Genomic DNA, 16,832 nt, shown 5'->3' with positions numbered 1-16,832 from the left:
CAGAGTATATATAGTAGATAACACAGTAGATATAGTAGATAACACAGTAGATATAGTAGATATAGTAGATAACACAGTATATATAGTAGATAACACAGTATATATAGTAGATAACACAGTAGATATAGTAGATAACACAGTATATATAGTAGATAACAGAGTATATATAGTAGATAACACAGTAGATATAGTAGATAACACAGTATATATAGTAGATAACAGAGTATATATAGTAGATAACACAGTATATATAGTAGATAACACAGTAGATATAGTAGATAACACAGTAGATATAGTAGATAACACAGTAGATATAGTAGATAACACAGTATATATAGTAGATAACAGAGTATATATAGTAGATAACACAGTAGATATAGTAGATAACACAGTATATATAGTAGATAACACAGTAGATATAGTAGATAACACAGTAGATATAGTAGATAACACAGTAGATATAGTAGATAACACAGTAGATATAGTAGATAACACAGTAGATATAGTAGATAACACAGTATATATAGTAGATAACACAGTAGATATAGTAGATAACACAGTAGATATAGTAGATAACACAGTATATATAGTAGATAACAGAGTATATATAGTAGATAACACAGTAGATATAGTAGATAACACAGTATATATAGTAGATAACACAGTAGATATAGTAGATAACACAGTAGATATAGTAGATAACACAGTAGATATAGTAGATAACACAGTATATATAGTAGATAACAGAGTATATATAGTAGATAACACAGTATATATAGTAGATAACACAGTAGATATAGTAGATAACACAGTAGATATAGTAGATAACACAGTAGATATAGTAGATAACACAGTAGATATAGTAGATAACACAGTAGATATAGTACATAACACAGTAGATATAGTAGATAACACAGTATATATAGTAGATAACACAGTAGATATAGTAGATAACACAGTAGATATAGTAGATAACACAGTAGATATAGTAGATAACAGAGTAGATATAGTAGATAACACAGTAGATATAGTAGATAACACAGTAGATATAGTAGATAACACAGTAGATATAGTAGATAACAGAGTAGATATAGTAGATAACAGAGTATATATAGTAGATAACACAGTATATATAGTAGATAACACAGTATATATAGTAGATAACACAGTAGATATAGTAGATAACACAGTAGATATAGTAGATAACACAGTAGATATAGTAGATAACAGAGTATATATAGTAGATAACACAGTATATATAGTAGATAACACAGTAGATATAGTAGATAACACAGTAGATATAGTAGATAACACAGTAGATATAGTAGATAACACAGTAGATATAGTAGATAACACAGTAGATATAGTACATAACACAGTAGATATAGTAGATAACACAGTATATATAGTAGATAACACAGTAGATATAGTAGATAACACAGTAGATATAGTAGATAACACAGTATATATAGTAGATAACAGAGTATATATAGTAGATAACACAGTAGATATAGTAGATAACACAGTATATATAGTAGATAACACAGTAGATATAGTAGATAACACAGTAGATATAGTAGATAACACAGTAGATATAGTAGATAACACAGTATATATAGTAGATAACAGAGTATATATAGTAGATAACACAGTATATATAGTAGATAACACAGTAGATATAGTAGATAACACAGTAGATATAGTAGATAACACAGTAGATATAGTAGATAACACAGTAGATATAGTAGATAACACAGTAGATATAGTACATAACACAGTAGATATAGTAGATAACACAGTAGATATAGTAGATAACACAGTATATATAGTAGATAACACAGTAGATATAGTAGATAACAGAGTAGATATAGTAGATATAGTACATAACACAGTAGATATAGTAGATAACACAGTAGATATAGTAGATAACACAGTAGATATAGTAGATAACAGAGTAGATATAGTAGATAACACAGTAGATATAGTAGATAACACAGTAGATATAGTAGATAACACAGTAGATATAGTAGATAACAGAGTAGATATAGTAGATATAGTACATAACACAGTAGATATAGTAGATAACACAGTAGATATAGTAGATAACACAGTATATATAGTAGATAACACAGTATATATAGTAGATAACACAGTAGATATAGTAGATAACACAGTAGATATAGTAGATAACACAGTAGATATAGTAGATAACACAGTAGATATAGTAGATAACACAGTAGATATAAAAGAAGATAAGACATTATCCCAGTGGGATGTGACGTTTGTCTTTTGCAAGGACCTTAACTCATGTTTCTCCGAAAATTAAACAGCTGTGTCCTGTCATCAGTTAAAACATTGGGGGAGATTAATATCCAACACCATCTGTAAACAGGATCAACCCATCACTGACGGGAAACAGCCAGCGTTGTGCCAACGTCACAATAACTTCCGATGTTAATAACAAGAACTATCTGGTAAAGATAGAGAGGTATTTCAAACTGGCAAAGAGGTGTCAGCTATGATAAGCCTACACGGCACAGAGAAAGGTTAACGGTATCAACGATTATCAACATACGAAATCATCACACTTTGATTTATTTTTCATTCACAGTTATCTCTACCCCCACGACTTCTGTTTCTGTTTATATATTATACATTTGGATTTTGATTTTTCTCAGATGTTATTGATAATATGAAGGACATTATTAACACAGAAGGTTTATTCTACGCCATGAAACATTAATAGAAATCCATTCTCTTCCAAGACATTGCTACAGTTGGTCAGTAGAGAGAATGGAATAATCAAAGATAAACAATCCATTGATTAATTAGTAGAATTGCAAAAGATACATATGCCATATCTTAATTTGAGCCACTTTCACACAGGAGGAAAAATAATCCTGCAGCAACAGGAAATGTGCATTCTAATGTGGATTATAATTAATGGACAGTTTTTGTCAGATTTGATAAATTTTTTGTTAGGGCAAATTGAAGTGGAAATTACAGACTTTAGAAGCCTTTTTAAACCTCAACTAGACTCCAAGTTTGCATTTCCTGCCGTGCAGGAACATTCCTGCAACAACAGGATGATCACATGAAGATAGAGTTTTATATAATGTTGTTGAAGGTCATTGGATGCCATAGTGATTTGTTGTGGAACACATTGGTTATACCAGAACTAACCCAGTTGATAGAACTGTGAAGCCACAAACAGCTCCCTCATTTATTAGCACTGTGATAATGAGGGGGGCCCGTGATGGCAAGTTCACAAAGTCATGCAACACTAACATTTACATTATCAAAACAATGTATGTAAATATTAGTTTGGTGCCAATATACACTGCAGTGCAAACACAGACTACTGTATATAATGGCATGTCAATTCTATAGACACTGAAGAAGCAAATGACATTGAGGATTTCATATGATGTCCACAGGTTTTGTATGAGAACAGAGACAACACGGGGTGCTGGGTTCAACAATAGCAGTATGCACCCCTGGATGGTTTTCTAGAAGGTACATGATGCTGTATGTTTGTTACACCAGGCTGTTTTCACCAATATCATGTTGGCAATATCTCGCATGGTCATTTAGGAGTAATATGCACACATCCTGTGAAACTTGTCAAGTGCTAGGCAGAGCGAACAGTAAATAAAATAGCTAGGCAGAGTGAACAGTAAATAAAATAGCTGGGCAGAGTGAACAGTAAATAAAATAGCTGGGCAGAGTGAACAGTAAATAAAATAGCTGGGCAGAGCGAACAGTAAATAAAATAGCTAGGCAGAGTGAACAGTCAATAAAATAGCTAGGTGGAGTGAACAGTAAATAAAATAGCTAGGTGGAGTGAACAGTCAATAAAATAACTAGGTGGAGTGAACAGTAAATAAAATAGCTAGGTGGAGTGAACAGTAAATAAAATAACTAGGTGGAGTGAACAGTAAATAAAATAGCTGGGCAGAGTGAACAGTAAATAAAATAGCTGGGCAGAGCGAACAGTAAATAAAATAGCTAGGCAGAGTGAACAGTCAATAAAATAGCTAGGTGGAGTGAACAGTAAATAAAATAGCTAGGTGGAGTGAACAGTAAATAAAATAGCTAGGTGGAGTGAACAGTCAATAAAATAACTAGGCAGAGTGAACAGTAAATAATAAAACTAGGTGGAGTGAAATGTATCTGTATCCATTCATCATCATCAATAGCGTCTCCCGGCTCTTTCTCACATTTTTGTTTTACATGTTTTGTGTCATCGGGAACAGCCTCTATCAACCCTTGATACAGTTTGGAAATCAACTTTCGAGGTTTTGTCAGACTGCCTTAAAATATGTCCACTCTTTGAAGCTTCTTGCTTGTCCTCTTACGCCGTCACAGACTGGTCTTCCCTGGCTGCCTGACCCTGATGACACCTCTGTCACCATCTGATCCTGTTCAGATGAGGCATGCCAAAGAATTACCTTGGTGTACATTTATACATTATATTATCCATGAATAGAATCAACGGTTCAATAATATAAATGACCATTATTCCCCAAATCCCTGACTGTAGCCTACCCATCAACTCAAGATGGAACTTTGTATCCATTCACTGTTTGTTATAATACACTGCAAAATTCACCTGAGCTCCATAGACTGGCCTTCCCTGGCTGTCTGAACCTGCAGAGACACCTGTCCCCGTTTGATCCTGCTAAGACACGATGAGCATAGTGTTGTGTACTGACTGTGCACCATGACAGTGAAGCCTGTAGAGCTGTTTATACCGTGTCAGTGTGAAAAGTAGGGAATTGGCTAGGGAAACTGACAGATCAAAAACGTTACATTACTATACTGACTAATAAAAACAAACATTGCGCTGAAAAAATGTCAGAATATTGATCTTCAATCGTTTGGCAGCTGAATTCATCGTTTGATTCAGATCTAGTGTGATTGAGAAAAAAATAATAGCTAAAGTCAGTGAGCTAGCTAGGTAACGTTAGCCAACATTTGGCTACCTCTAGCTAGGTCCATCATCAAATTTACTTATTTTGAAATGGGACAAAACAAAGTCTACAAAACATTTCCATACACACAACAGCTGCATATTGTTACCTGACAGATAGCTAGAGGCTAGCTAGAGCTGAACTGGCTGTGGTAGGTACTAGCTAGCTAACTAGCTGCTAGTAGTTCATTCACTTCAGTCGAGAGGGGATGAAAAATTAGCTAACATAACATGTTACTACTAGCTCAGCATTGGGAATACATACTTTTTTTTCTGTCAAACAGCAGTTACCTTGCCAGCTAGATCAGTCAACGAAAATGTAGCCCGTTTCTGCTCTGCTTGCTTTTACAACTCGGAGAAAAAGCACAACACAGACAGCAGCTGCATCTGTTCATCTCTCCCGTAACCGACCGCTCTGAGTTTTCTGCATGGTCCTAAAGCACACCGGCGTCACATTTTATATCACAGTGCAATGATAAAACTGGGGGGGGGGGGGGGGGGGACAAATATGCAGTTTCAGAATGTAGGGGGGTCATGTCCCATCCCCACTGACAGTTGCGCACCTGGCGTCAATATACAGTGGGGAAAACATTTATTTAGTCAGCCACCAATTGTGCAAGTTCTTTGTAATTTTCATCATAGGTACATGTCAACTATGACAGACAAATTGAGAAAAAGAATTCCAGAAAATCACATTGTAGGATTTTTAATGAATTTATTTGCAAATTATGGTGGAAAATAAGTATTTGGTCACCTACAAACAAGCAAGATTTCTGGCTCTCACAGACCTGTAACTTCTTCTTTAAGAGGCTCCTCTGTCCTCCACTCGTTACCTGTATTAATGGCACCAGTTTGAACTTGTTATCAGTATAAAAGACACCTGTCCATAACCTCAAACAGTCACACTCCAAACTCCACTATGGCCAAGACCAAAGAGTTGTCAAAGGACACCAGAAACAAAATTGTAGACCTGCACCAGGCTGGGAAGACTGAATCTGCAATAGGTAAGCAGCTTGGTTTGAAGAAATCAACTGTGGGAGCAATTATTAGGAAATGGAAGACATACAAGACCACTGATAATCTCCCTCGATCTGGGGCTTCACGCAAGATCTCACCCCGTGGGGTCAAAATGATCACAAGAACAGTGAGAAAAAATCCCAGAACCACACGGGGGGACCTAGTGAGTGACCTGCAGAGAGCTGGGACCAAAGTAACAAAGCCTACCATCAGTAACACACTACGCCGCTAGGGACTCAAATCCTGCAGTGCCAGACGTGTCCCCCTGCTTAAGCCAGTACATGTCCAGGCTCATCTGAAGTTTGCTAGAGTGCATTTGGATGATCCAGAAGAGGATTGGGAGAATGTCATATGGTCAGATGAAACCAAAATATAACTTTTTGGTAAAAACTCAACTCGTCGTGTTTGGAGGACAAAGAATGCTGAGTTGCATCCAAAGAACACCATACCTACTGTGAAGCATGGGGGTGGAAACATCATGCTTTGGGGCTGTTTTTCTGCAAAGGGACCAGGACGACTGATCCGTGTAAAGGAAAGAATGAATGGGGCCATGTATCGTGAGATTTTGAGTGAAAACCTCCTTCTATCAGCAAGGGCATTGAAGATGAAAAGTGGCTGGGTCTTTCAGCATGACAATGATCCCAAACACACCGCCCGGGCAACGAAGGAGTGGCTTCGTAAGAAGCATTTCAAGGTCCTGGAGTGGCCTAGCCAGTCTTCAGATCTCAACCCCATAGAAAATCTTTGGAGGGAGTTGAAAGTCCGTGTTGCCCAGCGACAGCCCGAAAACATCACTGCTCTAGAGGAGATCTGCATGGAGGAATGGGCCAAAATACCAGCAACAGTGTGTGAAAACCTTGATAAGACTTACAGAAAACGTTTGACCTGTGTCATTGCCAACAACAAAGGGTATATACCAAAGTATTGAGAAACTTTTGTTATTGACCAAATACTTATTTACAACCATAATTTGCAAATAAATTCATTAAAAATCCTACAATGTGATTTTCTGGATATTTCTTTCTCATTTTGTCTGTCATAGTTGACGTGTACCTATGATGAAAATTACAGGCCTCTCTCATCTTTTTAAGTGGAAGAACTTGCACAATTGGTGGCTGACTAAATACTTTTTTTCCCCACTGTATTTTATATAATTATTGAACATTTTGGAGTCCTAGTAATGTGATTGATCATCTCCTCACTTGTATAAGAAGCAGACAGCCTTGGGACCCAGTTGTTTGTAGTACAGTTCAATGGCGTCACCCCCCGTGTTTGTGGCACATCCTGTCCACATCCAGCCTCCAGTCCTGCATGTTGTATTGGTACACCTCGGAACAGTCCACCTCACACTGAAGACGGGGGGAAATCTGGTCCACTCTTTCCTCCACTGTGTGTTCACACCAGTGCCTGGAGTGGTGATAAACAACATTAAATGGAGTGAATAATGTAATGATATATGCCATTTTGCAGATCATTTTCTACCAAAGCGACTTACAGTCATGGATGCATACATCTTTTACATATGACCCCCAAAGCAAACACCACTGCCACCAAAGCCCTGCCTGCCTGTAGCGCTCATCTGGAGCATGGCAGCCATTTTGGATGCATACTCTACAGCCCCTCAACCCAATGCATTGGTCACCAAAGAGAGAAGTGAGTCTACCCACAAACAGGGTTTCCATTAAAAGCACTGAAACTCTTGATTCCAGAAACTACCATGTTACCACAGAACATAAAGTAGATACCAGAGTAGATATAGTAGATAACAGAGTAGATATAGTAGATAACACAGAAGATATAGTAGATAACACAGTATATATAGTAGATGACAGAGTAGATATAGTAGAAACAGAGTAGATATAGTAGATAACAGAGTAGATATAGTAGATAACACAGTAGATATAGTAGATAACACAGTATATATAGTAGATGACAGAGTAGATATAGTAGAAACAGAGTAGATATAGTAGATAACAGAGTAGATATAGTAGATAACACAGTAGATATAGTAGATAACACCGTATATATAGTAGAAACAGAGTAGATATAGTAGATAACACAGTAGATATAGTAGATAACACAGTAGATATAGTTGATAACAGAGTAGATATAGTAGATAACACAGTAGATATAGTAGATATAGTAGATAACACAGTATATATAGTAGATAACACAGTATATATAGTAGATAACACAGTAGATATAGTAGATAACACAGTAGATATAGTAGATAACAGAGTAGATATAGTAGATATAGTAGATAACACAGTAGATATAGTAGATAACACAGTAGATATAGTAGATAACAGAGTAGATATAGTAGATAACACAGTATATATAGTAGAAACAGAGTAGATATAGTAGATAACATAGTATATATTTACATTTTTACATTTACATTTTAGTCATTTAGCAGACGCTCTTATCCAGAGCGACTTACAGTTAGTGAGTGCATACATAAACATTTTTTCATACTAGCCCCCCATGGGAATCGAACCCACAACCCTGGCATTGCAAACGCCATCCCTGTCGGCCAAACTCTCCCCTACCTTGGACGACGCTGGGCCAATTGTTAGCCGCCCCATGTCTCCCGGTCGCGGCCGGCTACGACAGAGCCTGGATATATAGTAGATAACACAGTAGATATAGTAGATAACACAGTAGATATAGTAGATAACAGAGTAGATATAGTAGATAACACAGTATATATAGTAGATAACACAGTATATGTAGTAGATAACACAGTATATATAGTAGATAACACAGTAGATATAGTAGATAACACAGTAGATATAGTAGATAACACAGTAGATATAGTAGATAACACAGTAGATATAGTAGATAACACAGTAGATATAGTAGATAACACAGTAGATATAGTAGATAACACAGTATATATAGTAGATAACACAGTAGATATAGTAGATAACACAGTAGATATAGTAGATAACACAGTATATATAGTAGATAACAGAGTAGATACAGTAGATATAGTAGATAACACAGTAGATATAGTAGATAACACAGTAGATATAGTAGATAACACAGTAGATATAGTAGATAACACAGTAGATATAGTAGATAACACAGTAGATATAGTAGATAACACAGTAGATATAGTAGATAACACAGTAGATATAGTAGATAACAGAGTAGATACAGTAGATATAGTAGATAACACAGTAGATATAGTAGATAACACAGTAGATATAGTAGATAACACAGTAGATATAGTAGATAACACAGTATATATAGTAGATAACACAGTAGATATATGGTCCTCTGTAGCTCAGCTGGTAGAGCACGGCGCTTGTAACGCCAAGGTAGTGGGTTCGATCCCCGGGACCACCCATATACAAAAATGTATGCACGCAAGGCTTTGGATAAAAGCGTCTGCTAAATGGCATATTATTATTATTATTATATAGTAGATAAGACATTCTCCCAGTGGGATGTGACGTTTGTCTTTTGTAAGGACATGAACTCATGTTTCTCTGGAAATTAAACAGCTGTGTCCTGTCATCAGTTAAAACATTGGGGGGAGATTAACATCCAACACCATCTGTAAACAGGACCAACCCATCACTGACGGGAAACAGCCAGCGTTGCTGTGATTCTCCAGAACGTCACAATAACTTCCGATGTTAATAACAAGAACTATCTGCTAAAGATAGAGAGGCATTTCAACCTGGCAAAGAGGTGTAAGCTATGATAAGCCTACACGGCACAGAGAAAGGTTAACGGTATCAACGATTATCAACATACGAAATCATCACACTTTGATTTATTTTTCATTCACAGTTATCTCTACCCCCACGACTTCTGTTTCTGTTTATATATTATACATTTTGATTTTGATTTTTCTCAGATGTTATCGATAATATGAAGGACATTATTAACACAGAAGGGTTATTGTACGCCATGAAACATTAATAGAAATCCATTCTCTTCCAATACATTGCTACAGTTGGTCAGTAGAGAGAATGGAATAATCAAAGATAAACAATCCATTGATTAATTAGTAGAATTGCAAAAGATACATATGCCATATCTTAATTTGAGCCACTTTCACACAGGAGCAAAAAATAATCGTGCAGCAACAGGAAATGTGCATTCTAATGTGGATTATAATTAATGGACAGTTTTTGTCGGATTTGATAAATTTTTTGTTAGGGCAAATTGAAGTGGAAATTACAGACTTTAGAAGCCTTTTTAAACCTCAAATAGACTACAAGTTTGCATTTCCTGCCGTGCAGGAACATTCCTGCAACAACAGGATGATCACATGAAGATAGAGTTTTATATAATGTTGTTGAAGGTCATTGGATGCCATAGTGATTTGTTGTGGAACACATTGGTTATACCAGAACTAACCCAGTTGATAGACCTGCGAAGCCACAAACAGCGAACAGTAAATCAAGTGTAAAATGTCAAACTGTTGTGTACGTCCAAGATATTTGTAATAACACATAATTTCCTGGTTGAAACAGTAAAATAAACAGACTCACAATGGGACTTCATTTAACCAATTGTGGTTAGAATAATCCCTAATGAGCATGCAGTGAAAGTGTTACATTCATTTTCCAGACTATGTATGAGCAGTAGAGTATCTCAGACCTCCTGCATGTTAGGGGAACATTACTCATGTGTACCTCTCCCTCAACATGATCAAGACAAAGGAGATGACTGTGGACTATAGGAAAAAAAAAGAGGACTGAGCACGCCCCCATTCTCATCGACGGGGCTGTAGTGGAACAGGTTGAGAGCTTCAAGTTCCTTGGTGTGCACATCATCAACAAACTATCATGGTCCAAACACACCAAGACAGTCGTGAAGAGGGCACGACGAAGCCTATTCCCCCTCAAAATACTTTTTGAGGTCCTCAGATCCTCAAAAAGTTATACAGCTGCACCATCGAGAGCATCCTGACTGGTTGCATCACCGCCTGGTATGGCAACTGCTCGGCCTCCGACCGCAAGGCACTACAGAGGGTAGTGCGTACGGCCCAGTACATCACTGGGGCCAAGCTTCCTGCCATCCAGGACCTCAACCAGGCGGTGTCAGAGGAAGGCCCTCAAAATTGTCAGACTCCAGCCACCCTAGTCATAGACTGTTCTCTCTGCTACCGCACAGCAAGCGGTACCGGAACGCCAAGTCTAGGTCCAAAAGTCTTCTTAACAGCTTCTACCCCCAAGCCATAAGACTCCTGAACAGCTAATCATTGCTACCTGGACTATTTGCACTGCCCCCCCACCCCCCACCCCCACCTCCCTCTTTTACGCTGCTGCTACTCTGTTTATTATCTATGCATAGTCACTTTAACTCTACCCACATGTACATATTACCTCAATTACCTCGACTAACCGGTGCCCCTGCACATTGACTCTGCACCGGTACCCCCCTGTATATAGCCTCCCTACTGTTATTTTATTTTACTGCTGCTCTTTAGTTATTTGCTTAAATTTTTTTTACTTAACTTAGTTTTTTTGTTTTTTGTTTTTTTATGCATTGTTGGTTAAGGGCTTGTAAGTAAGCATTTCACTGTAATGTCTACACCTGTTGTATTCGGCGCATGTGGCAAACACAATTTGATTTGATTTTAACCACTATCCTCTGCCAGGATAAATATTTGACCTATTAGGTACAGTAAATTGACTTCAGCATACCACGCTAATGGAATCAACTCAAAACCATTTGTTTCTAATTTTGCCTGGGAGCCTCTTTGCATGCAGACCTGTAGAATAATCATTTATACAGTACAGCTGAGATTTCAACACTTTTACAGTCCCTTGTTGACCACTCCCATTCCATCGCTGCCAAGCAGAAGGTTAAATATAAATATCTGTTCATTCAGCCCTGTTTTCATACTAGGTCTCTTCCATCGGGACTGCAAAGGGAAGGATACAACTGCTTGGGCTGTTCTGGTTCTGGACAAAGCAACATTGTTTCACTCAGGGCTGGAAGCAGAAGTGCCCTTCAACATTTGAAGCGCATACCGTAGGTAGGTCAGTTTCTTTGTTACAAAGGTGTGCATTGGCTACAGCCCTCTGATTTGCATGCTTTTTAAGGTCTGCCTCATTGCAGCATATCACAATATTACATAAATAGGGTTATTAAATCTAACGGTTTGAAAGAGGCAATCTGTAAAACATGAATCCTAGATTCACCTGGGGAGGAGGAGGAGAAGGAGGAAGGTCGTTTTGCAATGTGGAGAGAATGGGGGTGGGGGGAATGTGTAATGTATCTGGATGCCAGATATGCTGTGCAGTATGTTTTTCTTTTCAGCATAGGAAGCACAGGAGGAAACAGAGGTGGCACTCTATAAGATCAGTAGAGGGTTTACTCAAGAGCTTTTATTAGAGAAGCATCAGACATAGCTTAACAATCTCAAGGGTCGAACAGGAAGAATAGGGTTGGTGACTATAAGAACACGTTCTGCACTGGCTGTCTATCTTCTCTCCCAGTTGTGTCTCAGTAGACATGAGGTGCTTCTGTCTGCTGCTGCTCGCTCTGGGCGTGTGTGAAGCTGCCCGTGGACGGGAGTGGGCTCACCATGGGGCCTCAATGTTCGCCGACCTGACCCCCCGCGAGATGTGCGACGTCCGGGACTACCTGCAAGGCAAGCCAGAGCTGGGTCTGACAGCTGCCCGGGGCAAGTCCCTGAAAAAGAACAGCATTCTGCTGATGGAGCTCCACCTGCCCCGCAAGCACGAGGCCCTGATGGCCCTGGACCGGGGCCAGGACAAGCCCACGCGCCAGGCCAGGGTGGTGGTGCAGTTCGGGAACCAGGCCCAACCCAACATCACAGAGATCATCGTGAGTCCACTTCCCTTCCCTACTTCGTACAGGAGGAAGACCTTCAAGGGAGACAGACCCATTCGGTTTGAGTCAAGACCCATCACAGTGGCTGAGTACTCGCACATCATCGACATTTTGCAGAAGATCACCGCCAAGGTCCACAAGGTCCTGTTTGAGACCACGGGGGGATTTTCCTTCCACAACTGCACCGACCGGTGCCTGACGTTCTCTGACATTGCACCCCGTGGTTTGGAGTCGGGTGAGAGGAGGACCTGGATTATGCTGCAGAAGTTCGTGGAGGGCTACTTCATCCATCCTGTGGGCTTTGAGGTCCTGGTGAACCATAAAGAACTGGACCCTGAGTGCTGGACAAGGTGTGGTACAATGGCCAGTACTTTGACAACGTGGAGGAAATTGCGGAGTAATACGAGAAAGGAACGCTGGAGAAAGTCAAGCTTCCTGACCATGACGAAGAGGACTTGTTCTCCACTTACATTCCCCGCGGGCACAGCAACACCCGCACCGACATCCACGGTCCCAAACTGGTGGAGCCCCAAGGCCCTCGCTACCACGTGGATGGGAACTTTGTGGAATATGCTGGCTGGTCCTTCGCCTTCCGTGTCCGCTCCTCCGCCGGCCTCCAGATCTTCGACCTGCGCTTCAACGGAGAGCGCATCGCCTACGAGGTCAGTCTCCAGGAGGCCATTGCCTTCTATTCGGGCGACACCCCGCTGCCATGCAGACCAAATACATTGACGCCGGCTGAACCATGGGCACCGTGGACTACGAGCTGGCGCCTGGCATCGACTGCCCCGAAATCGCCACCTTTCTAGACCTGCACCATTACTACGACACGGACAAGCCTGTACGTGACAAGAACGCCCTGTGTGTGTTTGAGATTACCACGGGGATGCCTCTGAGGAGGCACTTCAACAGTAACTTCCAGGGGTTGCTACAACTTCTTCGGGGGTCTGGAGAACCATGTGCTGGTGCTTCGTACCACCTCCACCGTCTATAACTACGACTACATCTGGGACTTCCTCTTCTATCAGAACAGAGTGATGGAGTCCAGGGTCAGTGCCACCGGTTACATCCACGCCACCGTCTTCACGCCTAACGGACTGTACTACGGCTCCAAGGTGTATAACTACGTACTGGGCAACCTGCACACGCATGTCATCCACTACAAGGTTGACCTTGATATTGCTGATGAGTTCTGTTCTATTAATCTGGTAGCGTGGTTATGTCATTCAGGATTCTGGAACCACATTTAGTAAATGCTGTGATTGGTTGCTGATTATCTGTAAAGCTACAAAGTTCTGTATATATGTACATACAGCTGTATATAATAACAAATGGGTTAGTATGCTTTCAAAATAGAAAAATAAATAAAATACCAAAGCAATAAGAATGTTCACATGTACAGGCTTGTGTTCTAGCCCCTGTTTGATCTGACACACTTCTAGGGAAGTATATGAGATTCTTAAAGGTATTTTAGACACTTGGTCCAACATTGCATTATGAGTGTTGCTCCTAGATGGTTTATGATTGTTGCTCCCAGCCAAATACAATAACATGAGATTATGTCAGCCATTGTGGTGAATCATTGACAAGAAACACAAAAGACAACTGATAAATCACATGTGAAATGATATGCCTAGCCTGTGAGTTGCAGAACATTAGTGCCTAGGTCCACTGCATTTGAACTCAACAAAGGGCAATAAAGGGAGGTTTTAAATGCATTAACAATTTAATCTAAATTCTTCTTTCGAAATTGCTGAATTTAAATGGAATTAACCCAACCCTTCTTGACCCCAACCCTGCTTGACACCGTTAATATGATTGCTTTTGTCAAACGCTCCAGGTCGGGAGAACAGCCTTGAGTCGATGAACCTCAAGTACGTGAACTTCACCAACCCCGTGGAGCCATAAACATTTCGTCGTCCAATCCAAGCTCGTCAAGACGCAGCACCAGACGGAACGCAGCGCTGCCTTCCGCTTCGGCAAGAAGTTCCCCCGCTACATGCACTTCTATAACAAGTGGGGCCACCAGAAAGGTTACCACGCCAACAGTGTGCTGCCCCGTGGCTGGAGAGAGGAGAACGGCATCAGCTGGTCCAGGTAACAACAACAACAACACACAGCTAGTTAAAGTAATTGTTCACCCTAAAATCATTGTTTATCGGATGTTTTCATACCTCAATCAACTTCAGTTCATCCCGCGCCATCTGTTGAGTAGCTCCCACTGTAGACAGAGGAAATCTGCAGGCCACAACCAAAAAATGAAAAGGGAAAGATTGGCACCATCTAATCATATAGTGGGGTAGTATGGGTACTATCCCTTTAAAGCTGTGATAGGCGAAACGGCGCCACTGGCCGCTCCAGGCGCATTTGTTATTGTTTTTTGTTTGGAGGAAATAAGCATCCAGCAACGTGGTAAAAAATCATCGTAGTACATACTCTGCTGTTCTATCGCGCATGCAATGATCTGCAATGATTTCCAAAGAAAGAAATGGAGGGTTTCAGATTATTATTATAACAACTGACATCTACTGTCAGACAGTTCCGATTCAGTCTGAAGTGCACTACATATGATCTGTACTGGTGAAAGAGGCTTTATCTTCCTCCGTAGATACCCGTTGGCTGTGACCAGACACAAGGACAGTGAGCCCACCAGCAGTAGTATCTACAATCAGAACGACCCCTGGGAGCCTGTGGTCTCCTTCGAGGACTACATCCGCAACAATGAAAACATCACCAACCAGGTGAGACCTGTTGCTACCAATAACTCAACTCACTCTCAGACTCAAAATTGCAGCTTCTCTATCCTGGATGGCATTAATGTGTATAATTCACAGGTTACGGGACTGTAATTGTATAATAACTCAATAATAAATTCAATCAATCAATTAATCAATCAGCCTGTCTCCTGTGTAGGACCTGGTTGCCTGGGTAACGGTGGGCTTCCTGCACGTGCCCCACTCAGAGGACATCCCCAATACGGCGACGCCCGGCAATGCCGTGGGCTTCTTCCCGCGTCCCTTCAACTTTCTTCGACGAGGACCCCTCTCTGGCATCCCGCAGTACCGTCATCGTCCGGCAAGACAAAGAGGGCAAACCCAAGATGGACCCCAGAGGTCGTAGGTCACTGTGTGACTGACAGGCCTTTCTTCTACGCAGGAGCCTGAGGGACTGGCGTGACTGACAGGAAAGACACAAAATGGAGGTTCCATCCTTGGTTCTGAGTGGTGCCAAATTCATGTGCACTGACACTTTTAAATTGAAAATCATGTACATTTCAAAAGAATGTATTCTAAATGCAAAATAATGTATTCTGACACAGGCATTAACAAAAGTCATATTATGTTGATATCATACCTGTTTAGATGTGAAAGAATAACAATGTTTTTTTTTTATGAGTATGCAAATGTATTGCAACAATTTACCATTCCTATCCATAGGCACATTTCAATAGAGACCCTCTTAAATAATAACTCACAAACACGTTTTGTCATTGGACATATAGTCCCGTGTAGCTCAGTTGGTAGAGCATGGCGCTTGCAACGCCAGGGTTGTGGGTTCGTTTCCCACGGGGGGCCAGTATGAAAATGTATGCACTCACTAACTGTAAGTCGCTCTGGATAAGAGTGTCTGCTAAATGACTAAAATGTAAAAATGTACAGTGCCTTCGGAAAGTATTCAGACCCTTGACTTTTTCCACAATTAGTTACGTTACAGCCATATTCTAAAATTGATTAAATTGTTTTGTTTTTTCTCATCAATCTACACACAATACCCCATGATGACAAAGCAACAATTGGTTTTTAGAAACTTTAGCAAATTTATAAAAAATAAGAAAACGGAAATATCATATTTACATTAGTATTCAGACCCTTTCCTCAGTACTTTGTTGAAGCACCTTTGGCAGCGATTACAGACATCAAGTCTTCTTGGGTATGACGCTACAAGCTTGGCACACCTGTATTTGGGGAGTTTCTCCCATTCTTCTCTGCAGATCCTCTCAAGCTCTGTCCAGTTGAATGGG

At 40.1% G+C, this 16,832-nt stretch overlaps 1 pseudogene across 1 annotated transcript; it reads left to right on the top strand.

The window, feature by feature from the left end:
- The first annotated feature begins 12,469 nt into the window (after window positions 1–12,469).
- Window positions 12,470–15,975, top strand: LOC311108989 (diamine oxidase [copper-containing]-like; annotated as a pseudogene). Its single transcript has 4 exons — window positions 12,470–13,996; window positions 14,652–14,908; window positions 15,420–15,552; window positions 15,725–15,975. The product of its transcript is annotated as a diamine oxidase [copper-containing]-like (transcript).
- Window positions 15,976–16,832: the final 857 nt, after the last annotated feature.

Source organism: Coregonus lavaretus, assembly GCF_964263955.1.
Source record: "Coregonus lavaretus genome assembly, chromosome: 34".
Classification (NCBI taxonomy): Eukaryota; Metazoa; Chordata; class Actinopteri; order Salmoniformes; family Salmonidae; genus Coregonus; species Coregonus lavaretus.
This window is presented reverse-complemented; position numbering and strand designations above follow the sequence as displayed.